The sequence below is a fragment of the Ranitomeya variabilis genome, chromosome 2, assembly GCF_051348905.1.
Source record: "Ranitomeya variabilis isolate aRanVar5 chromosome 2, aRanVar5.hap1, whole genome shotgun sequence".
Lineage (NCBI taxonomy): Eukaryota > Metazoa > Chordata > Amphibia > Anura > Dendrobatidae > Ranitomeya > Ranitomeya variabilis.
In genome coordinates, this window is record NC_135233.1 from 673,231,099 (window position 1) to 673,258,206 (window position 27,108).

Here is a 27,108-nt window from a genome sequence, read left to right on the forward strand (position 1 = left end):
CAACTTCGTCTGTGTCACTGTGTCGGTCGGTGGTATAGCGTTCGTGGCGGGGCAACATAGTCTCATCAGGGTCTGATTGTGGATCTGTACCCTGAGAGGGCAATGTGGTGGTCTGAGTCAAAGGAGCAGCATAGTACTCTGGCTGTGGCTGTGCATCAGTGCACTCCATGTCAGAATATACTTGTAATGGGCATGGCCTGTTAAATGTTTCACTTTCTAAGCCAGGGACGGTATGTGTAAAGAGCTCCATGGAGTGACCCGTTGTGTCGCCTGCTGCATCCTTCTCTCTTGTTGTAGTTTTTGCTGAGGAGGACAAGGAAGCGACTTGTCCCTGACCGTGAACATCCACAAGCGACGCGCTGCTTTTACATTTACCAGTTTCGGAAGAGGAGGCAAAAGAGCTAGAGGCTGAGTCTGCAATGTAAGCCAAAACTTGCTGTTGCTGCTCCGCCTTTAAAAGCGGTTTTCCTACTCCCAGAAAAGAGAGCGTTCGAGGCCTTGTGTAGCCTGACGACGAAACTGGCTCCACAGCTCCAGACTTAGGTGGAATATTTTTATCCCCACGACCACCTGATGCTCCACTACCACTACCATCATTACCAGCTGACAATGAACGCCCACGACGACCTCTTGCACCAGACTTCCTCATTGTTTTAAAATCTTAACCAAAGTAACTTTATTTGTTGCTGTCAAACAACTTACACGGTGAGCTATAACTTCAGTATGATTTCAATATCCCTTAACAGGTTGGTGAGACCACAAGGAAAATCAGGCACAATGTTACACACTCTGTTTTCTGTGGCACAAAATCACAGAGATGACACACACGCAGGACTGTCACTCAAGCACTAATGTCAATATTAATCTCCCACCTAATTTATTTATTTTTTTTTCTCAGGGAGACTTTAGAAACCAAATAATATTAAAAAAAAAAAAAAAAAAAAGGCTTTCTATGGCCCACAATTAGAGAGAGAGAGGTGGCACACCCAGGAGTCAAGACTGGCGCACAAGCTGAAAGGGCAATATTACTCTCCCACTGTTTTTTTATGTTTTTTTTTTTTTTTTTTCAGGGAGACTTTAGAAACCAAATAATATTAAAAAAACCAAAGAAAAAAATAGCCTTTCTATGGCCCACTGAATGAGAGAGAGAGGTGGCACACCCAGGAGTCAAGACTGGCACACAAGCTGAAAGGGCAATATTACTCTCCCACTGTTTTTTTATGTTTTTTTTTTTTTTTCAGGGAGACTTTAGAAACCAAATAATATTAAAAAAACCAAAAAAAAAAATAGCCTTTCTATGGCCCACTGAATGAGAGAGAGAGGTGGCACACCCAGGAGTCAAGACTGGCACACAAGCTGAAAGGGCAATATTACTCTCCCACTGTTTTTTTATGTATTTTTTGTTTTTTAAGGGAGACTTTAGAAACCCAATAATATTTAAAAAAAAAAAAAAAAAAAAAGGCTTTCTATGGCCCACTGAATGAGAGGGAGAGAGGTGGCACACCCAGGAGTCAAGACTGGCACACAAGCTGAAAGGGCAATATTACTCTCCCACTGTTTTTTTATGTTTTTTTTTTTTTTCAGGGAGACTTTAGAAACCAAATAATATTAAAAAAAAACCCCCAAAAAAATAGCCTTTCTATGGCCCACTGAATGAGAGAGAGAGGTGGCACACCCAGGAGTCAAGACTGGCACACAAGCTGAAAGGGCAATATTACTCTCCCACTGTTTTTTTATGTATTTTTTGTTTTTTAAGGGAGACTTTAGAAACCCAATAATATTTAAAAAAAAAAAAAAAAAAAAGGCTTTCTATGGCCCACTGAATGAGAGGGAGAGAGGTGGCACACCCAGGAGTCAAGACTGGCACACAAGCTGAAAGGGCAATATTACTCTCCCACTGTTTTTTTATTTATTTTTTTTTTTTTCAGGGAGACTTTAGAAACCAAATAATAAGAAAAAAAATAAATAAATAAATAGGCTTTCTATAGCCCACTGAATGAGAGATAGCACACACAGCAGTGGCACACAAGCCCTGACTGAGGCCAATATTTTTCTCCCACTGATTGATGTAGTGTTTTTGTGTTGAGGTAGATTTTAGAACACAAATCAAGGAAAAAAAAAAAAATGCTTTCTATGGCCCACTGAATGAGAGAGAGGTGGCACACCCAGGAGTCAAGACTGGCACACAAGCTGAAAGGGCAATATTACTCTCCCACTGTTTTTTTATGTATTTTTTGTTTTTTAAGGGAGACTTTAGAAACCCAATAATATTTAAAAAAAAAAAAAAAAAAAAAGGCTTTCTATGGCCCACTGAATGAGAGGGAGAGAGGTGGCACACCCAGGAGTCAAGACTGGCACACAAGCTGAAAGGGCAATATTACTCTCCCACTGTTTTTTTATGTTTTTTTTTTTTTTTTCAGGGAGACTTTAGAAACCAAATAATATTAAAAAAACCCAAAAAAAAAATAGCCTTTCTATGGCCCACTGAATGAGAGAGAGAGGTGGCACACCCAGGAGTCAAGACTGGCACACAAGCTGAAAGGGCAATATTACTCTCCCACTGTTTTTTTATGTATTTTTTGTTTTTTAAGGGAGACTTTAGAAACCCAATAATATTTAAAAAAAAAAAAAAAAAAGGCTTTCTATGGCCCACTGAATGAGAGGGAGAGAGGTGGCACACCCAGGAGTCAAGACTGGCACACAAGCTGAAAGGGCAATATTACTCTCCCACTGTTTTTTTATGTTTTTTTTTTTTTTTCAGGGAGACTTTAGAAACCAAATAATATTAAAAAAAAAACCCAAAAAAATAGCCTTTCTATGGCCCACTGAATGAGAGAGAGAGGTGGCACACCCAGGAGTCAAGACTGGCACACAAGCTGAAAGGGCAATATTACTCTCCCACTGTTTTTTTATGTATTTTTTGTTTTTTAAGGGAGACTTTAGAAACCCAATAATATTTTTTAAAAAAAATAAATAGGCTTTCTATGGCCCACTGAATGAGAGGGAGAGAGGTGGCACACCCAGGAGTCAAGACTGGCACACAAGCTGAAAGGGCAATATTACTCTCCCACTGTTTTTTTATGTATTTTTTGTTTTTTAAGGGAGACTTTAGAAACCCAATAATATTTAAAAAAAAAAAAAAAAAAAAGGCTTTCTATGGCCCACTGAATGAGAGGGAGAGAGGTGGCACACCCAGGAGTCAAGACTGGCACACAAGCTGAAAGGGCAATATTACTCTCCCACTGTTTTTTTATTTATTTTTTTTTTTTTCAGGGAGACTTTAGAAACCAAATAATAAGAAAAAAAATAAATAAATAAATAGGCTTTCTATAGCCCACTGAATGAGAGATAGCACACACAGCAGTGGCACACAAGCCCTGACTGAGGCCAATATTTTTCTCCCACTGATTGATGTAGTGTTTTTGTGTTGAGGTAGATTTTAGAACACAAATCAAGGAAAAAAAAAAATGCTTTCTATGGCCCACTGAATGAGAGAGAGGTGGCACACCCAGGAGTCAAGACTGGCACACAAGCTGAAAGGGCAATATTACTCTCCCACTGTTTTTTTATGTATTTTTTGTTTTTTAAGGGAGACTTTAGAAACCCAATAATATTTAAAAAAAAAAAAAAAAGGCTTTCTATGGCCCACTGAATGAGAGGGAGAGAGGTGGCACACCCAGGAGTCAAGACTGGCACACAAGCTGAAAGGGCAATATTACTCTCCCACTGTTTTTTTATGTTTTTTTTTTTTTTTTCAGGGAGACTTTAGAAACCAAATAATATTAAAAAAAAACCCAAAAAAATAGCCTTTCTATGGCCCACTGAATGAGAGAGAGAGGTGGCACACCCAGGAGTCAAGACTGGCACACAAGCTGAAAGGGCAATATTACTCTCCCACTGTTTTTTTATGTATTTTTTGTTTTTTAAGGGAGACTTTAGAAACCCAATAATATTTAAAAAAAAAAAAAAAAAAGGCTTTCTATGGCCCACTGAATGAGAGGGAGAGAGGTGGCACACCCAGGAGTCAAGACTGGCACACAAGCTGAAAGGGCAATATTACTCTCCCACTGTTTTTTTATGTTTTTTTTTTTTTTTTAGGGAGACTTTAGAAACCAAATAATATTAAAAAAACCCCAAAAAAAAATAGCCTTTCTATGGCCCACTGAATGAGAGAGAGAGGTGGCACACCCAGGAGTCAAGACTGGCACACAAGCTGAAAGGGCAATATTACTCTCCCACTGTTTTTTTATGTATTTTTTGTTTTTTAAGGGAGACTTTAGAAACCCAATAATATTTTTTAAAAAAAATAAATAGGCTTTCTATGGCCCACTGAATGAGAGGGAGAGAGGTGGCACACCCAGGAGTCAAGACTGGCACACAAGCTGAAAGGGCAATATTACTCTCCCACTGTTTTTTTATTTATTTATTTTTTTTTTCAGGGAGACTTTAGAAACCAAATAATAAGAAAAAAAATAAATAAATAAATAGGCTTTCTATAGCCCACTGAATGAGAGATAGCACACACAGCAGTGGCACACAAGCCCTGACTGAGGCCAATATTTTTCTCCCACTGATTGATGTAGTGTTTTTGTGTTGAGGTAGATTTTAGAACACAAATCAAGGAAAAAAAAAAAAAAATGCTTTCTATGGCCCACTGAATGAGAGAGAGGTGGCACACCCAGGAGTCAAGACTGGCACACAAGCTGAAAGGGCAATATTACTCTCCCACTGTTTTTTTATGTATTTTTTGTTTTTTAAGGGAGACTTTAGAAACCCAATAATATTTAAAAAAAAAAAAAAAAAAAAGGCTTTCTATGGCCCACTGAATGAGAGGGAGAGAGGTGGCACACCCAGGAGTCAAGACTGGCACACAAGCTGAAAGGGCAATATTACTCTCCCACTGTTTTTTTATGTATTTTTTGTTTTTTAAGGGAGACTTTAGAAACCCAATAATATTTTAAAAAAAAAATAAATAGGCTTTCTATGGCCCACTGAATGAGAGGGAGAGAGGTGGCACACCCAGGAGTCAAGACTGGCACACAAGCTGAAAGGGCAATATTACTCTCCCACTGTTTTTTTATGTATTTTTTGTTTTTTAAGGGAGACTTTAGAAACCCAATAATATTTAAAAAAAAAAAAAAAAAAAAGGCTTTCTATGGCCCACTGAATGAGAGGGAGAGAGGTGGCACACCCAGGAGTCAAGACTGGCACACAAGCTGAAAGGGCAATATTACTCTCCCACTGTTTTTTTATTTATTTTTTTTTTTTTTCAGGGAGACTTTAGAAACCAAATAATAAGAAAAAAAATAAATAAATAGGCTTTCTATAGCCCACTGAATGAGAGATAGCACACACAGCAGTGGCACACAAGCCCTGACTGAGGCCAATATTTTTCTCCCACTGATTGATGTAGTGTTTTTGTGTTGAGGTAGATTTTAGAACACAAATCAAGGAAAAAAAAAAAAATGCTTTCTATGGCCCACTGAATGAGAGAGAGGTGGCACACCCAGGAGTCAAGACTGGCACACAAGCTGAAAGGGCAATATTACTCTCCCACTGTTTTTTTATGTATTTTTTGTTTTTTAAGGGAGACTTTAGAAACCCAATAATATTTAAAAAAATAAATAAATAGGCTTTCTATGGCCCACTGAATGAGAGGGAGAGAGGTGGCACACCCAGGAGTCAAGACTGGCACACAAGCTGAAAGGGCAATATTACTCTCCCACTGTTTTTTTATGTATTTTTTGTTTTTTAAGGGAGACTTTAGAAACCCAATAATATTTAAAAAAAAAAAAAAAAAAAGGCTTTCTATGGCCCACTGAATGAGAGGGAGAGAGGTGGCACACCCAGGAGTCAAGACTGGCACACAAGGTGAAAGGGCAATATTACTCTCCCACTGTTTTTTTATTTATTTTTTTTTTTTTCAGGGAGACTTTAGAAACCAAATAATAAGAAAAAAAATAAATAAATAAATAGGCTTTCTATAGCCCACTGAATGAGAGATAGCACACACAGCAGTGGCACACAAGCCCTGACTGAGGCCAATATTTTTCTCCCACTGATTGATGTAGTGTTTTTGTGTTGAGGTAGATTTTAGAACACAAATCAAGGGAAAAAAAAAAAATGCTTTCTATGGCCCACTGAATGAGAGAGAGGTGGCACACCCAGGAGTCAAGACTGGCACACAAGCTGAAAGGGCAATATTACTCTCCCACTGTTTTTTTATGTATTTTTTGTTTTTTAAGGGAGACTTTAGAAACCCAATAATATTTAAAAAAAAAAAAAAAAAAAAGGCTTTCTATGGCCCACTGAATGAGAGGGAGAGAGGTGGCACACCCAGGAGTCAAGACTGGCACACAAGCTGAAAGGGCAATATTACTCTCCCACTGTTTTTTTATGTTTTTTTTTTTTTTTTCAGGGAGACTTTAGAAACCAAATAATATTAAAAAAACCCAAAAAAAAAATAGCCTTTCTATGGCCCACTGAATGAGAGAGAGAGGTGGCACACCCAGGAGTCAAGACTGGCACACAAGCTGAAAGGGCAATATTACTCTCCCACTGTTTTTTTATGTATTTTTTGTTTTTTAAGGGAGACTTTAGAAACCCAATAATATTTAAAAAAAAAAAAAAAAAAGGCTTTCTATGGCCCACTGAATGAGAGGGAGAGAGGTGGCACACCCAGGAGTCAAGACTGGCACACAAGCTGAAAGGGCAATATTACTCTCCCACTGTTTTTTTATGTTTTTTTTTTTTTTTCAGGGAGACTTTAGAAACCAAATAATATTAAAAAAAACCCCCAAAAAAATAGCCTTTCTATGGCCCACTGAATGAGAGAGAGAGGTGGCACACCCAGGAGTCAAGACTGGCACACAAGCTGAAAGGGCAATATTACTCTCCCACTGTTTTTTTATGTATTTTTTGTTTTTTAAGGGAGACTTTAGAAACCCAATAATATTTTTAAAAAAAAATAAATAGGCTTTCTATGGCCCACTGAATGAGAGGGAGAGAGGTGGCACACCCAGGAGTCAAGACTGGCACACAAGCTGAAAGGGCAATATTACTCTCCCACTGTTTTTTTATGTATTTTTTGTTTTTTAAGGGAGACTTTAGAAACCCAATAATATTTAAAAAAAAAAAAAAAAAAAAAGGCTTTCTATGGCCCACTGAATGAGAGGGAGAGAGGTGGCACACCCAGGAGTCAAGACTGGCACACAAGCTGAAAGGGCAATATTACTCTCCCACTGTTTTTTTATTTATTTTTTTTTTTTTCAGGGAGACTTTAGAAACCAAACAATAAGAAAAAAAATAAATAAATAAATAGGCTTTCTATAGCCCACTGAATGAGAGATAGCACACACAGCAGTGGCACACAAGCCCTGACTGAGGCCAATATTTTTCTCCCACTGATTGATGTAGTGTTTTTGTGTTGAGGTAGATTTTAGAACACAAATCAAGGAAAAAAAAAAAATGCTTTCTATGGCCCACTGAATGAGAGAGAGGTGGCACACCCAGGAGTCAAGACTGGCACACAAGCTGAAAGGGCAATATTACTCTCCCACTGTTTTTTTATGTATTTTTTGTTTTTTAAGGGAGACTTTAGAAACCCAATAATATTTAAAAAAAAAAAAAAAAAGGCTTTCTATGGCCCACTGAATGAGAGGGAGAGAGGTGGCACACCCAGGAGTCAAGACTGGCACACAAGCTGAAAGGGCAATATTACTCTCCCACTGTTTTTTTATGTTTTTTTTTTTTTTTTCAGGGAGACTTTAGAAACCAAATAATATTAAAAAAACCCCAAAAAAAATAGCCTTTCTATGGCCCACTGAATGAGAGAGAGAGGTGGCACACCCAGGAGTCAAGACTGGCACACAAGCTGAAAGGGCAATATTACTCTCCCACTGTTTTTTTATGTATTTTTTGTTTTTTAAGGGAGACTTTAGAAACCCAATAATATTTAAAAAAAAAAAAAAAAAAGGCTTTCTATGGCCCACTGAATGAGAGGGAGAGAGGTGGCACACCCAGGAGTCAAGACTGGCACACAAGCTGAAAGGGCAATATTACTCTCCCACTGTTTTTTTATGTTTTTTTTTTTTTTTTTCAGGGAGACTTTAGAAACCAAATAATATTAAAAAAACCCCCAAAAAAAATAGCCTTTCTATGGCCCACTGAATGAGAGAGAGAGGTGGCACACCCAGGAGTCAAGACTGGCACACAAGCTGAAAGGGCAATATTACTCTCCCACTGTTTTTTTATGTATTTTTTGTTTTTTAAGGGAGACTTTAGAAACCCAATAATATTTTTAAAAAAAAATAAATAGGCTTTCTATGGCCCACTGAATGAGAGGGAGAGAGGTGGCACACCCAGGAGTCAAGACTGGCACACAAGCTGAAAGGGCAATATTACTCTCCCACTGTTTTTTTATTTATTTATTTTTTTTTTCAGGGAGACTTTAGAAACCAAATAATAAGAAAAAAAATAAATAAATAAATAGGCTTTCTATAGCCCACTGAATGAGAGATAGCACACACAGCAGTGGCACACAAGCCCTGACTGAGGCCAATATTTTTCTCCCACTGATTGATGTAGTGTTTTTGTGTTGAGGTAGATTTTAGAACACAAATCAAGGAAAAAAAAAAAAAAATGCTTTCTATGGCCCACTGAATGAGAGAGAGGTGGCACACCCAGGAGTCAAGACTGGCACACAAGCTGAAAGGGCAATATTACTCTCCCACTGTTTTTTTATGTATTTTTTGTTTTTTAAGGGAGACTTTAGAAACCCAATAATATTTAAAAAAAAAAAAAAAAAAAAGGCTTTCTATGGCCCACTGAATGAGAGGGAGAGAGGTGGCACACCCAGGAGTCAAGACTGGCACACAAGCTGAAAGGGCAATATTACTCTCCCACTGTTTTTTTATGTATTTTTTGTTTTTTAAGGGAGACTTTAGAAACCCAATAATATTTTAAAAAAAAAATAAATAGGCTTTCTATGGCCCACTGAATGAGAGGGAGAGAGGTGGCACACCCAGGAGTCAAGACTGGCACACAAGCTGAAAGGGCAATATTACTCTCCCACTGTTTTTTTATGTATTTTTTGTTTTTTAAGGGAGACTTTAGAAACCCAATAATATTTAAAAAAAAAAAAAAAAAAAAGGCTTTCTATGGCCCACTGAATGAGAGGGAGAGAGGTGGCACACCCAGGAGTCAAGACTGGCACACAAGCTGAAAGGGCAATATTACTCTCCCACTGTTTTTTTATTTATTTATTTTTTTTTTCAGGGAGACTTTAGAAACCAAATAATAAGAAAAAAAATAAATAAATAGGCTTTCCATAGCCCACTGAATGAGAGATAGCACACACAGCAGTGGCACACAAGCCCTGACTGAGGCCAATATTTTTCTCCCACTGATTGATGTAGTGTTTTTGTGTTGAGGTAGATTTTAGAACACAAATCAAGGAAAAAAAAAAAAAATGCTTTCTATGGCCCACTGAATGAGAGAGAGGTGGCACACCCAGGAGTCAAGACTGGCACACAAGCTGAAAGGGCAATATTACTCTCCCACTGTTTTTTTATGTATTTTTTGTTTTTTAAGGGAGACTTTAGAAACCCAATAATATTTAAAAAAATAAATAAATAGGCTTTCTATGGCCCACTGAATGAGAGGGAGAGAGGTGGCACACCCAGGAGTCAAGACTGGCACACAAGCTGAAAGGGCAATATTACTCTCCCACTGTTTTTTTATGTATTTTTTGTTTTTTAAGGGAGACTTTAGAAACCCAATAATATTTAAAAAAATAAAAAAAAAAAGGCTTTCTATGGCCCACTGAATGAGAGGGAGAGAGGTGGCACACCCAGGAGTCAAGACTGGCACACAAGCTGAAAGGGCAATATTACTCTCCCACTGTTTTTTTATTTATTTTTTTTTTTTCAGGGAGACTTTAGAAACCAAATAATAAGAAAAAAAATAAATAAATAAATAGGCTTTCTATAGCCCACTGAATGAGAGATAGCACACACAGCAGTGGCACACAAGCCCTGACTGAGGCCAATATTTTTCTCCCACTGATTGATGTAGTGTTTTTGTGTTGAGGTAGATTTTAGAACACAAATCAAGGAAAAAAAAAAAAATGCTTTCTATGGCCCACTGAATGAGAGAGAGGTGGCACACCCAGGAGTCAAGACTGGCACACAAGCTGAAAGGGCAATATTACTCTCCCACTGTTTTTTTATGTATTTTTTGTTTTTTAAGGGAGACTTTAGAAACCCAATAATATTTTTTTAAAAAAATAAATAGGCTTTCTATGGCCCACTGAATGAGAGGGAGAGAGGTGGCACACCCAGGAGTCAAGACTGGCACACAAGCTGAAAGGGCAATATTACTCTCCCACTGTTTTTTTATGTATTTTTTGTTTTTTAAGGGAGACTTTAGAAACCCAATAATATTTAAAAAAAATAAATAAATAGGCTTTCTATGGCCCACTGAATGAGAGGGAGAGAGGTGGCACACCCAGGAGTCAAGACTGGCACACAAGCTGAAAGGGCAATATTACTCTCCCACTGTTTTTTTATGTTTTTTTTTTTTTTTTCAGGGAGACTTTAGAAACCAAATAATATTAAAAAAAACAAAAAAAAAAATAGCCTTTCTATGGCCCACTGAATGAGAGAGAGAGGTGGCACACCCAGGAGTCAAGACTGGCACACAAGCTGAAAGGGCAATATTACTCTCCCACTGTTTTTTTAGGTATTTTTTTTTTTTCAGGGAGACTTTAGAAACCAAATAATATTAAAAAAAATAAATAAATAAATAGGCTTGCTATAGCCCACTGAATGAGAGATAGCACACACAGCAGTGACACACAAGCCCTGACTGAGGCCAATATTTTTCTCCCACTGATTGATGTAGTGTTTTTGTGTTGAGGTAGAATTTAGAACACAAATCACGGAAAAAATAAATAGGCTTTCTATGGCCCACTCAGTGAGAGATGGCACACACAGGGATGGCACTGTAGCAGAAATGCCAATCTTAATCTCCCACAAAAAAAACAAAAAAAAAACAGGGACTGTCCTACAATTACTATCTCCCTGCAGTAATCTAAGCCAGGTATGGCAGGCAGCAATAGGAGTGGACTGATGCACAAATTAAATAAAAAGTGTGGACAAACAAAAAAGATAGCTGTGCAGAAAGGAAGGAACAAGAGGATATGTGCTTTGAAAAAAGCAGTTGGTTTGCACAGTGGCGTACACACAGCAATACAGCTATCACGGAGCCTTCTAGGGCAGCCCAATGAGCTACAGCGCTGAGGGGAAAAAAAAAAAAAATAGCTTCCACAGTCCCTGCACACCGAAGGTGGTGTTGGACAGTGCAAATCGCTGCAGCACAAGCGGTTTGGTGGTTAGTGGACCCTGCCTAACGCTCTCCCTGCTTATGACGAAGCGGCAGCAACCTGTCCCTAAGCTCAGATCAGCAGCAGTAAGATGGCGGTCGGCGGGAACGCCCCTTTATAGCCCCTGTGACGCCGCAGACAGCAAGCCAATCACTGCAATGCCCTTCTCTAAGATGGTGGGGACCAGGATCTATGTCATCACGCTGCCCACACTCTGCGTTCACCTTCATTGGCTGAGAAATGGCGCTTTTCGCGTCATTGAAACGCGACTTTGGCGCGAAAGTCGCGTACCGCATGGCCGACAAGCACAGGGGTCGGATCGGGTTTCATGAGACGCCGACTTAGCCAAAAGTCGGCGACTTTTGAAAATGATCGACCCGTTTCGCTCAACCCTACCCGCCAACAATAGATTTTTTCTATTGATTCATTTTGATCACAGTGATCAAAATAAAAAAAATAGTAAATCAAACCCCCTTTATCATGCCCTTAGTTAAGTAAAAATAATAAATTTAAAAAAATGTATTTTTTTCCATTAGGGTTAGGGTTGCGGCTAGGGTTAGGGTTGGGGCTAAAGTTAGGGTTAGGGTTGGGGCTAAAGTTAGGGTTAAGGTTGGGGCTAAAGTTAGGATTGGGGTTAGGGTTATGGTTGGGATTACATTTACGGTTAGGATTAGGGTTAGGTTTGATATTTAGGGTTATGGTTAAAGGTATGTTGGGATTAGGGTTGGGATTAGGGTTAGGGGTGTGGTTAGGTTTGGAGTTAGAATTGGGGGTTTCCCGTTTATGCACACCAGGGGCTCTCCAAACATGACATGGCTTCCGATCTCAATTCCAGCCAATTCTGCATTGAAAAAGTCAAATGGTGCTCCTTCCCTTCCGAGCTTTGCTGTGCGCCCAAACAGTAATTTACCCCACATATGGGGTAGCAACGTACTCAGGACAAATTGGACAACAACTTTTGCAGTCAAATTTCTTTTGTTACCCTTGAGAAAAAAATTGGGGCTAAAAATCATTTTTGTGGGAAAAATTATTTTTTATTTTCACGGCTCTGCGTTTTAAACTTTAGTGAAACACTTGGATGTTCAAAGTTCTCACAACACATCTAGATAAGTTTCTTGGGGGTCTAGTTTCCAAAATGGGGTCAATTGTGGGGTGTTTCTATTGTTTAGGCACATCAGGGGTTTTGCAAATGCAACACGACGCCCGTAGACCATTCCATCAAAGTTGGAATTCCAAAACGGCGCTCCTTCTTTCCGAGCTCTGCCATGTGCCCAAACAGTGGTTCCCCCCTCAAATGGGTTGTCAGCATACTGAGTACAAATTTCACAACAACTTTTGGGGTCCAATTTCTCCGCATATCCTTGGGAAAATAAAAAATTGCAGGCTAAAAGATCATTTTTGTGGAAAAAAATTTTTTTTTATTTTCACGGCTCTGCATTATAAACTTTAGTGAACAAGTAGGGGTTCAAAGTTCTCAACACACATCTAGATAAGTTCTTTGGGTGGTCTAGTTTCCAAAATGGAGTCACTTATGGGGGGTTTCCACTGTTTAGGCACATCAGAGGCTCTCCAAACGCGACATGGCGTCCGATCTCAATTCCAGCCGATTCTACATTGAAAAGTCAAACAGCGCTCCTTCCCTTTCGAGCTCTGCCGTGCGCCCAAACAGTGATTTACCCCTACATATGGGGTTTCGGCGTATTCCGGACAAATTGCACAACAAATTTTGTGGTTCATTTTCTCTTTTTACATTTGTGAAAATAAAAAAACTGGCTCTGAAATAAAATGTTTGTGAAAAAAAGTTAAATGTTCATTTTTTCCTTCCACATTGCTTCAGTTCCTGTGAAGCACGGAAAGGGTTAAAAACTTCTTGAATGTGGTTTTGAGCACCTTGAGGGGTGCAGTTTTTAGAATGGTGTCACTTTTGGGTATTTTCTGTCATGTACTCCCCTGACTTTAAATGTGAGTTGGTTTGCACTGACGAGGGGTAGTACCCCCAAAACACAGTGTCTGCAAATTGAGATCTGGTTTGGCTATTATGCTAAGTCACATGACAAGGCTCGTTGAAGGGTCGACATTGACTGTTAGGATTGCTACCTCCAATAGGTGGCACTAGAGGTCTAGTCCTCTTCCTGAAGAGACAATTTGCGTGGTTCCTAAAAAAATGGTTTTGTAAAATCTGTTGTAAAAATGAAAAATCACTGGTCAACTTTTAATCCTTATAGCTTCCTAACAAAAAAATGTTGCTTCCAAAATGGTGCTGATGTAAAGTAGACATGTAGGAAATGTTATTTATTATTTTGTGTGACATAACTCTCTGATTTAAAAAAGTGATATGAATTTTTATTTTTTTTATAAAGTTATTTTACGTTGTAGTCTCTTAGGGGACTTGATCCTGCAAGCAGTATTGCTTTACATAGCACAAATCACAGTCTCCTATGAACGCCGGCCAAAAGCTGGCTTTCATAAATGCAACATAACAGGCACGATGGTTTTCAGCAGGCCCCCAACTATCATGGCAACCCATCAACGTCAATGGTGTGTATGTGTGTGGGGATAGACAGTTAGAACAGCTTGGGTTGCATGTTGTAAATGCCGTTGTCAGAGAACGACAGCGGCATTTAACAGGTTAACAATCACAGGTGGTGCTCCGCTCCACTCGTGGCTGTTAGAGGTAGATGGCTGAAAAAAAAAGAGTCATCATCTGCTTGACCCATTCAATCACTCCTGAAGAACAATGTACATGAAAGGTGCTCAGACTTAAAGGATCAAAGTCACAGCACTGAGCAAATACCAGACACACATTGGGACCATTTCCAACTTGTCTGCAAATGTAAGATAAACTTTGAATTAAAGTTTGGAAAATGATATGTACTAAACCAAACATATTAGTTTTTCTTTTTCACTCTTGTTTCATGTGAACCAGTCCATCTGCAAAATAACCTGTAAAACACTTTTTCTTTATGTTTTTATTACTTATTTTTCTCAGTGGCCCCCACCATTGTTACTTTCCAGAGCAGTTCTTCTAATCACTGCTCTCACTTTCTGAGCTATGCGCTTGCTCAAAGGTCCTTATCTCAATATGTAAACATGGTGATAACAGAGTAGACTTCAGTATAATAACTTTACACAGTATATATCTTGGTACCAACTTTACACAGTAGCAGATGCCATGACCAGAACTGTTAAGGTACCTTCACACAACGATTTCGTTAACGATATCGTTGCAACGTCAAGCTTTTTTGTGACGTAGCAATGATCCCGCTAACGATCTCGTTATGTGTGACAGCGACCAACGATCAGGCCCCAGCTGGGAGATCGTTGGTCATAGGGAATGATCACCCTAGGTAACTAGGGTAAACATCGGGTTACGTCACCTCTGTGCTCTTCTTTACGGCCGGCACTGACAGTCAGTGCGGGAAGCTGATGGCGGGGGATGTGACAGACATCGGAATGTGAGTATGTAGTGTTTTTTTTTTTTTTTAACTTTTACAATGGTAACCAGGGTAAATATCGGGTTACTAAGTGCGGCCCTGCACTTAGTAACCCAATGTTTACCCTGGTTACCCGGGTGCTGCAGGGGGACTTCGGCATCGTTGAAGACAGTTTCAACGATGCCGAAGTCGTTCCCCTGATCGTTGGTCGCTGGAGAGAGCTGTCTGTGTGACAGCTCCCCAGCGACCACACGACACCAACGATCACGGCCAGGTCGTATCGCTGGTCGTGATCGTTGGTAAGTCGTTTAGTGTAACAGTACCCTTAGTCAAGGAGAGGCACACACCCCCTGGGAGTGATTATACAGAGCTCTATTCAGAGAACTGGTAGATCTGTGTCTCTGTCTGTACCTCATGCTCCTCTCAGATGGCCTAGCAAAAATGCTGGTGATTACCTTTAAACAAATTGATTGGGCTTCACATAAGCAAAAGGCAAAAGTCTTCTAATCTCCCAATCACAATAATAGAAACCTTAATACATGGCCTCTTTGGATCCTAGCTTAACATAGTGACAGAGCTAATTTTGACCTTAATGACCAAGCCAAATTTAAGGAATCTGACAAGAGTCACTTAATGTGTAACTCTGGCGTGCTTCAATGTACAGTGGGTACGGAAAGTATTCATACCCCTTTAAATGTTTCACTCTTTCTTTCATTGCAGCCATTTGTTAAATTCAAAAAAGCTCATTTTTTTCTCATTAACGTACACTCTGCACCCCATCTTGACTGAAAAAACAGAAATGTAGTAATTTTTGCAAATTTATTAAAAAATGAAAACTGAAACATCACATTCTCATAAGTATTCAGACCCTTTGCTCAGTATTGAGTAGAAGCACCCTTTTGAGCTAGTACAGCCATGAGTCTTCTTGGGAGTGATGCAACAAGTTTTTCACACCTTAATTTGGGTATCTTCTGTCATTCTTCCTTGCAGATCCTTTCCTGTTCCATCAGGCTGGATGGTGAACGTTGGTGGACAGCCATTTTCAGGTCTCTCCAGGGATGATCGATTGGGTTTAGGTCAGGGCTTTGGCTGGGCCAGTCAAGAATGGTCACAGAGTTGTTCTGAAGCCACTCCGTTGTTATTTTAGCTGTGTGCTTAGGGTCATTGACTTGTTGGAAGGTGAACCTTCGGCCAAGTCTGAGGTCCATAGCACTCTGGAAGAGGTTTTCATCCAGGATATCTCTGTACTTGGCCGCATTCATGTGTCCTTTAATGACAGCCAGTCGTCCTATCCCTGTAGCTAAAAACACCCCCATAGCATGATTCTGCCACCATGTTTCACTGTTGGGATTGTATTGGACAGGTGATGAGCAGTGCCTGGTTTTCTCCACAGATACCCCATAGAATTATCACCAAAAAGGTCTATCTTCGTCTCACCAGACCAATCTTATTTTTCATAGACTGGGAGTCCTTCATGTGTTTTTTAGCAAACTGTATGTGGGCTTTCATGTCTTGCACTGAGGAGAGGCTTCCTTGGGGCTACTCTGCCATAAGGCTCTTCTCCCGTGATTGCTCAGTTTGGCTGGATGGCCAGGTATAGAAAGACTTTTGGTGGTTCCAAACTTCTTCCATTTAAGGATTATGGAGGCCACTATGCTCTTAGGATCCTTGAGTACTGCAGATATTCTGTTGTAACCTTGGCCAGATCTGGGCCTTGCCACAATTCTCTCTCTGAGCTCTTTGGCCAGTTCCTTTGACCTCATGATTCTCATTTGGTCTGACATGCACTGTGAGGTCTTATATAGACAGATGTGTGCCTTTCCAAATCAAGTTCTATCAGCTTCATTAAACACAGCTGGACTCCAATGAAGGAGTAGAACCATCTCAAGGAGGATCACAAGGAAAGGGACAGCATGTGACTTAAATATGAGTGTCTGTGCAAAGGGTCTAAATACTTATGACCATGTGATATTTTAGTTTTTGTTTTTTATTAAATTTGCAAAAATTTCTAGATTTCTGTTTTTTCAGTCAAGATGGGGTGCAGAGTTTACATTAAGGAGAAAAAAAATGAACTTTTTTGAATTTACCAAATGGATTCAATTACTATTATTTTTTATTATTATTTATTTTTTTATATAGCACCATTAATTCCAGGGTGCTATACATGAGAAAAGGGGTTACGTACAGGGTTATAGATAACAATTACAGTAAAAAAAAATTACAATTACAGACTGGCACAGAGGGGAGAGGACCCTGTACTTGGCTGCAATGAAACAAAGAGAAAAAGTTAAAGGGGTCTGAATACTTTTCGTACCCACTGTATCCTAGTTATTCTGAGATTGTTTTCTGTGACACATTGTACTTTGTCAGTGGTAAATTTTGGTATATTTTGCGTTTATTTGTAAAAATACGGGAATTATGGCAAAATCTTGGGGGGGGAAATCGCAATTTTCAAACTTTAAATTTTTATATCCATAGACCAGTTAGTCTTACTGTACAAAATAAATAACATTTCCCATATCTCTACTTTACATCTGCATAATTTTTCAACGTCATTTCATTTTGTTACGATGTTAGAAGGGTTAACGTTTAGCAGCAATTTCTCATTTTTTCAAGAAATTTACAAAACCTGTTACTTTAGGAACTTTGGAAAGTCAGCTCACTTAGCTGTTCCCCGAGATGTAGACACAGGAACAGGTTTGGTTGAAGTCTTATGGTGGTTTATTGCTTCATAAACCAATGTGCTCAAAATAGTAACAGAAAAAAAGCCTTTCTGGCTCAAATGAAAACAAAGTCCATATAAAGTCCTTCGTAGTATGGTTCCTGCCTTCTGGGACAAACATGTGGCAGCTCTTGCAGGAGCTTTAGTCTGGAGGCCTCTTCCCTCCAAACAACACAGACGAAAAAAAAAAAACTGTCTGGACATTAACATCCCAGCCACGCCTTTGAGGTGGAGATATGGCGAGTTGGCGTCCCGTCCATCTCTTACCTACTCACCTACAAACCCGCCCATAACATGGCCAATTACCTCCTTCAGCACCTAGCATGCTGAGGAGAAACTTATGGACTTCTAGATCACAGAAGAAAGCAAAATCGTGACACATATCTCCCCTCATATACCGTGTCAGTGACCCTGTCACAGGACCTATTCACATTTAAATGGACCTTGAGGGGTCTATGTATTAGAAACTCCCCAAAAGTCATGTCGTTTTAAAAAACACACCCCTCAAATACTTCAAAACTGCTGTCAGGATTTTTTTTAACCCTTTAAGTGCTACACAGGAGTTAATGCAAAGTGGAATGAAAAAAAAAAATAACTTTACCTTTAAAATGTTGCTTTAGCCCCAATGTTTCACATTTGCAAGGGCTAGCATGATAAAATGGACTTCAAAATGTGTTACCCAGTTTTTTCTAAGCGTGACAATACCCCACATGTGGTCAGATACCTCTGGACAAACAGCAAGAGTCAGAAGAGAAGGAGCAACATTTGAATTTTGGAATACAAATTTGGCTGAAGGAGATGGCAGGCACCATGTTGGATTTGCAGGACCATTAAGGTGACTAAAGAGCAAAATCCCCCCACAAGTGGCCCCACTTTGGAAATTACAGCCCTCAAGGATTTTATCCAGGTGTATAGTGATCATTTTGAATCTACAGGTACTACACATAATTTGATTACATTAGGTTGTCATATTGAACATTTTTTATTTTTTCACTAAAATGTTGCTTTAGCACCAAATTTCTCACTTTTGCAAGAGGTAACACCAAAACGTGGACCCCACAGTCTGCTACTCACTTTCTTCTGAATACAGCGATAGCACACATATAGCCAAACCTGGCCTGAATTTTGTGAGGTCCACATTCTAGAGTATTCAGACTTGGGCATGTGGATGAGAATTTGTCTGAATAATAGTTTGGTATGTGATAATCAAGTCCTGGAATTCTCAGATGACCCATCTTTTCAAGGACATTTGTGGGGTCCAGATTCTGGAGTATAAAGACGGGAGCATATAGATGAGAATTTGTCTCCGTGTTTCATATGTGATGATCATGGCGAGGAATTGTCAGATGACCTGACTTTTCAAGAATTTTCGTGGGGTCCACAATCTGGAGTATACAGACGTGGGCATGTGGATGAGAATTTGTCTGAATAATAGTTTGGTATCTGATTATTGTGGCCTGGAATTAATTGTGAAATGGGGTAAAATGTGTTTTACTGATACAAAAATGTTCTTAATTACTTGTCTATTAAACATTCCTCTCTACTGGGGCCAACTAAACAGAAAACCTAAATATAAAAATTATTTGAAAAAAATAAAGACCCTACCACACAATTGGGTGTCATCCATGGTAACTCAAAAATGGGAAGATGTGTGGTAGATCTCAAAACAGTGCTAAAAATAGGAAAATAATTGTGGGCAATTCAAAGAAAAAATAAGCAACATCGCCATTGATTTTTAGTTTCTGTGATACTAAATACATTTAGTTTTTTAATTTTTACTATTTAAAAAAATATTCTAATTTAAAAATCATTTCATATTGCCATATTCCGAGACCCATAACTTTTTTATTTTTCGGTCGGTAGAGTTGTATATGGGCTTTTTTTTTTCCAGTACAAGCTATAGTTCCGATATTGTTTTATTCCATTCATTTGGGAGACAAAGTGATCAAAAGCCAGTGATTCTGCCATTTTAATATATTTTCTCTTTTTTTACTGTAATTTTTTTGTGCAGACAGCAGCACAAGCAGCAAAACCAAATGTTATGTTTTCTTTATTTTTTTAGATTTTACTATTTTTAGTAGTTTCGGAAAAGTTGGTTGATTTGACTTTTTATATTTTTCTAATATTTTTGACAAATATTTTTACATTTTTTTTATTGGCATCCACAGGAAAATTGATCTTACAGTCGCTTGTACAGTAGAGTAAAATTAATAATCTCTTATTACTGTTCTCCAATTACCAACCGCCAAAATGCTGTTGTCAATGACAGCAGGATCCAAGAGGTTAGTTAATATGCTGTTGAGCCCTCTCCATAAGTGGGCACGTGTGCGGCGGACTTTACCAAAATGTAAAAGGAGTTTGGTTTGTGCTGTACATACTTGGCTTTTGGTTTACATACTGATCAACCGTAATATTAAATCCAATGAAAGTGAACATCATGTGACCATGTCATCTGTCAAGTGGTGGAAATATTAGACTGCATGTGAATAACAACAAAAGATATAAAATTTGTAAAATAATATCATTTTATTTATTGCCAAACTGGTGAAAATATTTAGTCTTCGCACTTCTTGTCTGTATACAGTGTAGCTTGCCTGATGTTTCATACATGTAGCTGTTGCGTCCCCTGAGAAGAAGCAAATCGTGATTAAAATGTATTCCTAAAATTATTTTATCAATCATAACACATATGACATAACATTAAGGTCTACAGTTTTGCTACAGGAAAAACGTATCTTTGTACCGTGTTAAACGGCTGATAGAAAATATTAACATTTGAGAGTCCTGGTTGGTATCTTTCAATGGCTAACTGAGAAGATGGTAACAAATAACAAGCTTTCCAGACTACTCGAGTCTCTTCTTCCACACACATTGATTGATAGCCTTCTCTGAAGTGTGATCAGTCAACGTAAAGTGATTACAATGTGTCACAGCGGAAACCCACAAGCTTCATCAGTGCCACCCTACTCACTAGGACTACGGCCGTTTTGCGCCTTCTAAGTGCTTCTGGACCCGTAGAAGTGCCAAGATGGCGCAAAACAGCGGTAGTCCGTCAGACTCTTTAACCTGTAAATCTCCCCTGCCACCTGCAAACCTCACTTGTTGTTTTGATGTTATCCTACCCATGGAATAAAGTAAGACATCAGCAAGGATCGGGTGAATGTTCCAATTCTTTATTAACTCTTCTGATTTTAACACTATACCTGCAGGTAAATATCGTTTTTTTTTTTTTAGAATGACAGGTTCCCTTTAAACTCAATTTTGTGGACTCACAGCAGAAAAATATATGTCTTGAGAAATAGCTGACTGCGTGATGCGGCCATAGGCTATCTGCTTCGTATTTCCTATCAACTATGTCCATACGCATTGAATAAAGTGATTTTACTATTTATCGATCAATGTTTTGCCTTGGATATCTACTTGTCTATGAACTTTTTATACAGAGAACCACTAGCCAAGTAGCATAAGCCTGCAACTGCCAGCACTACAACTGAAGTTGATAATGTTATGAAGATAGTTGTGAATAACCTACTACATGGACTGTAGATATAAATCATGCCAGACAATATATTTTGGAATAAACTTCCCTATCTTAAATCTTCCAGCAGCAGCAGCCCAATGGTTAAGGCAATGGGCACCACTAGTCACAAAGAATAAGCCTGCAACCACCAACACTATAACCAAAATTGAAGATGTTATGAAGGTAGTGGCAAATAATCTTCTACACGGACTGAAGATGCAAATAATTCAAGACAATATATTTTTTTTATAAACTTCCCAATTAGTAGCCTAATGGTTAAGGCAATAAACTCCTAAACCAGGAATTGGGAGTTTGAGTCCCATCTGGGGTGTTTGTCAACCTCCCTTCTCCAAATAATCTGCTGGAATCTTTAACCTGCAGATAAAAGCCATTTAACTCGCTAATTTTCTCATGTGATGCCCTGGAAGAAGCTGAAATTGCAGGCGAAACCCAGGGTTGGGCTGATCAGCCAGCGTTGCCATAAAGTGGGTGTATATGGATTATTCATGTTCAAGTTGTTAACTACACTGCTCAAAAAAATAAAGGGAACACTTAAACAACAGAATATAACTCCAAGTAAATCAAACTTCTGTGAAATCAAACTGTCCACTTAGGAAGCAACACTGTTTGACAATCAATTTCACATGCTGTTGTACAAATGGAATAGACAACAGATGGAAATTATTGGCAATTATCAAGACACACTCAATAAAGGAGTGGTTCTGCAGGTGGGGACCACAGACCACATCTCAGTACAAATGCTTTCTGGCTCATGTTTTGGTCACTTTTGAATGTTGGTTGTGCTTTCACGCTCGTGGTAGCATGAGATGGACTCTACAACCCACACAAGTGGCTCAGGTAGTGCAGCTCATCCAGCATGGCACATCAATGCGAGCTGTGGCAAGAAGGTTTGCTGAGTCTGTCACAGTAGTGTCCAGAGGCTGGAGGCGCTACCGGGAGACAGGCCAGTACACCAGGAGTCGTGGAGGGGGCCGTAAGAGGGCAATAACCCAGCAGCAGGACCGCTGCCTCAGCCTTTGTGTATGGAGGAGCACTGCCAGAGCCTTGCAAAATGACCTCCAGCAGGCCACAAATGTGCATGTGTCTGCACAAACGGTTAGAAACCAACTCCATGAGGCTGGTCTGATTCCCGATGTCCACAGATGGGGGTTGTGCTCACAGCCCAAGACCATGAAGGACGCTTGGCATTTGCCACAGAACACTAGGATTGGCAAATTCACCACTGGCACTCTGTGCTCTTCACAGATGAAGGCAGGTTCACACTGAGCACATGTGACAAACATGACAGAGTCTGAAGACACCGTGGAGAGCGATCTGCTGCCTGCAACATCCTTCAGCATGACCGGTTTGGCAGTGGGTCAGTAATAATGGGGGGGTGGCATATCTTTGGAGGGCCGCACAGCCCAGAGGTAGCCAGACTGCCATTAGGTACAGAGATGAGATCCTCAGACCCCTTGTGAGACCATATGCTGCTGCGGTTGGCCCTGGGTTCGTCCTAATGCAGGACAATGCCAGACCTCATGTGGCTGGAGTGTGTCAGCAGTTCCTGTAAGATGAAGGCATTGAAGCTATGGACTGGCCCATCCATTCCCCAGACCTAAATCTGATTGAACAAATCTGGGACATCATGTCTCGCACCATCCATCAATGTCATGATGCACCATGGACTGTCCAGGAGTTGGCGGATGCTTTATTCCAGATCTGGGAGGAGATCCCTCAGGAGAACATCCACCGCCTCATCAGGAGCATGCCCAGGCATTGTAGGGAGATCATACAGGCACATGGAGGCCACACACACTACTGAGCATTATTTCCTTGTTTTGAGGCATTTCCACTGAAGTTGGATCAGCCTGTAACTTCATTTTCCACTTTGATTTTGAGCATCATTCCAAATCCAGACCTCCGTGGGTACAGATGAAAGCAATGATGGAGGAAGGAGAGTCAGCTGACGCTCCCTCTCCCATCATTCCCCTCTGCATATCACATCTCAGCGCAGCGGGTGTGATTACGTAATTACAACGTGCCCACTGTACTGAGATATGCAGAGGATCTGAAGAGACTGGAGCAGCAGGGGAACGGGCAGAGGTGAGCATTTATTTATTTTTAATGTGTGGCCTATTGTATGGAGCACTATGCGGGTCCATTACAATGTATGGAGAGTCATGTGGGGCCCTTCATATTCTATGGAGCGCTATGTGAGGCCATAATACTGTATGAAGCACTACACTATGTTCCAAATTATTATGCAACTGACATTTTTATCGGATTTTCCTAAATGGTCAGTGCAAATGACAGTCAGTCTAATAAAAGTCATCACCCGTTAGATTATACATCGAATTTTATTGAAGAAACCTCCCAATGATAACAGTATAATCTCCAAAATGAATAAAGACTTAAAATGCACTGTTCCAAATTATTATGCACAGTAGCATTTCTAAACATTTGATTTGTTTTAAAGAACTGAAAATGCTCATTTGTGGAATTAGCAGCATTAGGAGGTCACATTCACTGAATAAAAAATCTATTTAACTCCAAAACATCCTAACAGGCCAAGTTACATGATAACATAGGACCCTTCTGTGATATCACCTTCACAATTTCTGCATCCATTGAAATTGTGAGTTTTTGGAGAGTTTCTGCTTGTATTTCTTCCCTCCCTGAGCTGCTGGTTTGATGTGAACTGCCTCCCACCCTCATAGATCTTTTGCTTGATGATACTCCAAAGGTTCTCTATAGGGTTGAGGTCAGGGGAAGATGGTGGCCACACCATGAGTTTATCTCCTTTTATGCCCATAGCAGCCAATGACTCAGAGGTATTCTTTGCAGCATGAGATGGGGCATTGCCAGCATGAAGATGATTTTGCTCCTGAAGGCACATTTCTGCTTTTTATACCATGGAGGAAAGTTGTCATTCAGAAACTCTATATACTTTGCAGAGGTCATTTTCACACCTTCAGGAACCTTAAAGGACCCTACCAGCTGTTTCTCCATGATTCCGGCCCAAAACATGACTCCTCCACCTCCTTGCTGACGTTGTAGCCTTGTTGGGACATGGTGCCATCCACCAACCATCCACTACTCCATCCATCTGGACCATCCAGGGTTGCTCAACGCTTATCAATAAACAAGACTGTTTGGAAATTAGTCTTCATGTATGTGTGGGCCCAATGCAACTATTTCTGCTTGTGAACACTGTTTAAGGGTGGCCGAATAGTAGGTTTATGCACCACAGCAAGCCTTTGAAGGAGCCTACACCTTGAGGTTCGAGGGACTCCAGAGGCACCAGCAGCTTCAAATATCTGTTTGCTGCTTTGTAATGGCTTTTTAGCAGCTGCTCTCTTAATCCGATGAACTTGCCAGGCAGAAATCTTCCTCATTATGCCTTTATCAGCATAAACACATCTGTGCTCAAATACAGCCACAAATCTCTTAACAGTACGATGATCACGCTTAAGTTTTCAGGAAATTTCTAATGTTTTCATCCCTTCACCAAGGCATTGCACTATTTGATGCTTTTCGGTAGCAGAGAGATCCTTTTTCTTTCCCATGTTACTTGAAAACTGTGACCTGCTTAATAATGTGGAACATCATTTTTAAGTAGTTTTCCTTTAATTAGAATCATCTGGAAAACCAATTATCACATGTGTTTAAGATTGATTTCAGTGATTCATTGAGCCCTGAGACACAATACCATCCACGAGTTTATTTGAAAAATAAAACAATTAAATCTTTATCACACTTAAATCTAATTTGCATAATAATTTGGAACACAGTGTATGTGAGGCCATTATACCATATGGATGACTATGTGGGGCTATTATACTATATGGAGAACTTTTTGCGACCATTATACTGTATGGAGGCCTGTGTGTAGATTACAGCTGGAGAATCATACTGTGATGTGGTAACCATTCTTTGTTGGGGGGATTGAGGGTGGGGGAATATTGTAGGGTCATCATACCGTGAGCGTGAAGAATATTGTGGAAGAATTCACTGTGGGGGTATCTTAGTGTGTTAAAATTATTTAAATTAGGCTATTGGGCCATATGCTTTTTATTGCTCTTATATAACATAGATTTTGAATAAAATATTGGAATAATATATTAGTCAAAATGTATTTTCTTTGGGGGACAACCCCTTTAACTTTGCTTCCATATGAAAAAGTTAATTGTTAAATTTGTTGATAAGGAAAAACTTCCTCAATTGTAGACATTTTTTATCCTCTTTCCGACGTTGGGCGTAATAATACGTTCACGTCGGACTCCCTCCCTTTGATGTGGGATCCGGCGCTGAGCCCTCATCTTTCCCAGAACTTGTCAGCTGTTTTGAATAGCTGATATGTGTCTCTAACATCCGCGCATAGAATCGCGATCCACCCGCGGCTGTTAACCCATTAAATGCCACTGTCAATCTCTGACAGCGGCATTTAACTCACGCTTCCAAGAAGCGCAACGGAAATCCCGCCATCGGTGACCTCGTCACTTATTCGCAGGTCACCGATGGGTTGGCATGACAACCAGAGGTCTCCAGCAGACCTCTATGGTTGTCATGGCCGGATTGCTATGAGCGACGCCCGGTGCTCGGCGCTAATAGCATTTCTGCTGTATACAGGCGATTTGATCATCGCCTGTATGTAGCAGAGCTGATCAGACAACTGCAGCTTCTAGTCTCCCATGGAAACTATTGAAGCATGCAAAAAGTAAAAAAAAAGTTTTTAAAAATATTAAAAAAATAAAAAAATATATATATAAAAGTTCAAATCACCCCACTTTCGCACCATTCAAAATAAAACAATAAAAAAATCAAACATACACATATTTGGTATCGCCACATTCAGAATCGCCCGATCTATTCATATAAAAAAATAACCTGATCGCTAAACGGCGTAACTATAACGGGCGATCAAAAGATCGTATCTACACCAAAATGGTATCAGTAAAAAAAAAATCAGCTTGGCGCGCAAAAAATAAGCCCTCACACAGCCCCAAGTCACAAAAATGGAGATGCTACAGGTCTTGGAAAATGGCGCCATTTTTTTTTCTTTTACCACAGTTTGGCCTTTTTTTTTCACCATTTAAATAAAAAAGAACCTAGACATGTTTGGAGTCTATGAACTCGTAATGACGTGAAGAATCATATTGGTATTTAGCATTTAGTGGACATGGTAAAAAAAAAACCCCACAACTGTGGAATTGCACTTTTTTGGCAATTTCACCGAACTTGGATTTTTTTTCCCGTTTTTCAGTACACGATATGTTAAAACCAATGAGGTCGTTCAAAAGTACAACTTGTCCCACAAACAACAAGCCATCAAATGGCCATATTGACCAAAAAATAAAAAAGTTATGGCTCTGGGGAGAAGGGGAGCAAAAAAAGAAAACGCAAAAACGGAAAATGGCCCGGGGTTAAGGGGTTAAATAAATATCAAGGGTGGCCCGTGACTTCATCCAAGCTTTTAATTTTGGCCCTGTGTGAATTTGAGTTTGACATTCCTGGTTTAAATGGGAACTGGTCACCAAAAAAAATGCTATTAACTTGCAGATATCGGATTGATCTGCAGGTTAATAGCGTTATTTACCTGCCTGGCGCCTGCATTAGCAGAACTCTGCAGGGAGAAAATTTACTTTAGTCCCCCAGGACGCATTCAGGTTTCAGTCACAGGGGCGGCACCGGCGCTGGTTCAGTCACCACTCTGAGTATACAGAGCAGCTGCTGTAACCGTGCCCCCGGCCCTGACTGCCACTGGCTCTTTATTGGGACCGGATGTCAGTCAGTGCGGGGGTGTGGTTACACCACTCTAGGGTAAGCCTGTATTTTCAGAGTGGTGACTGAAACCCAAATGACGCCGGAGGTTGGCTAAGTACAGGCGCTGGGTAGGGTAATAAGGCCATTAACCTGAAGATTGACTCCATCTCTGCTGGTTAGTAGTGTTTTTTGTGGTGTCAGGTTCCCTTTAAAACATGCTAAAAAAAACCCTGAAAATATGAATGGTAAATGGACTGTCCATAGAAATAATTGGTAAGATTCT

The 27,108-nt window shown here is 39.8% G+C and overlaps 1 protein-coding gene across 3 annotated transcripts in view; it reads right to left on the reverse strand.

Moving 5' to 3' along the window:
- Positions 1 to 20,041: 20,041 nt before the first annotated feature.
- The window catches only part of RSPH3 (radial spoke head 3), a 36,934-nt gene continuing 29,867 nt past the window's right edge, over positions 20,042 to 27,108 (reverse strand). For 2 of the 3 annotated variants that reach the window (XM_077289261.1, XM_077289262.1), the window contains exon 10: positions 20,042 to 20,166. The gene's annotated coding sequence lies outside the window, so the exon portion shown is untranslated. The remainder of the gene's footprint in view (positions 20,167 to 27,108) is intronic. The other variant, XM_077289263.1, reaches the window with a different exon arrangement.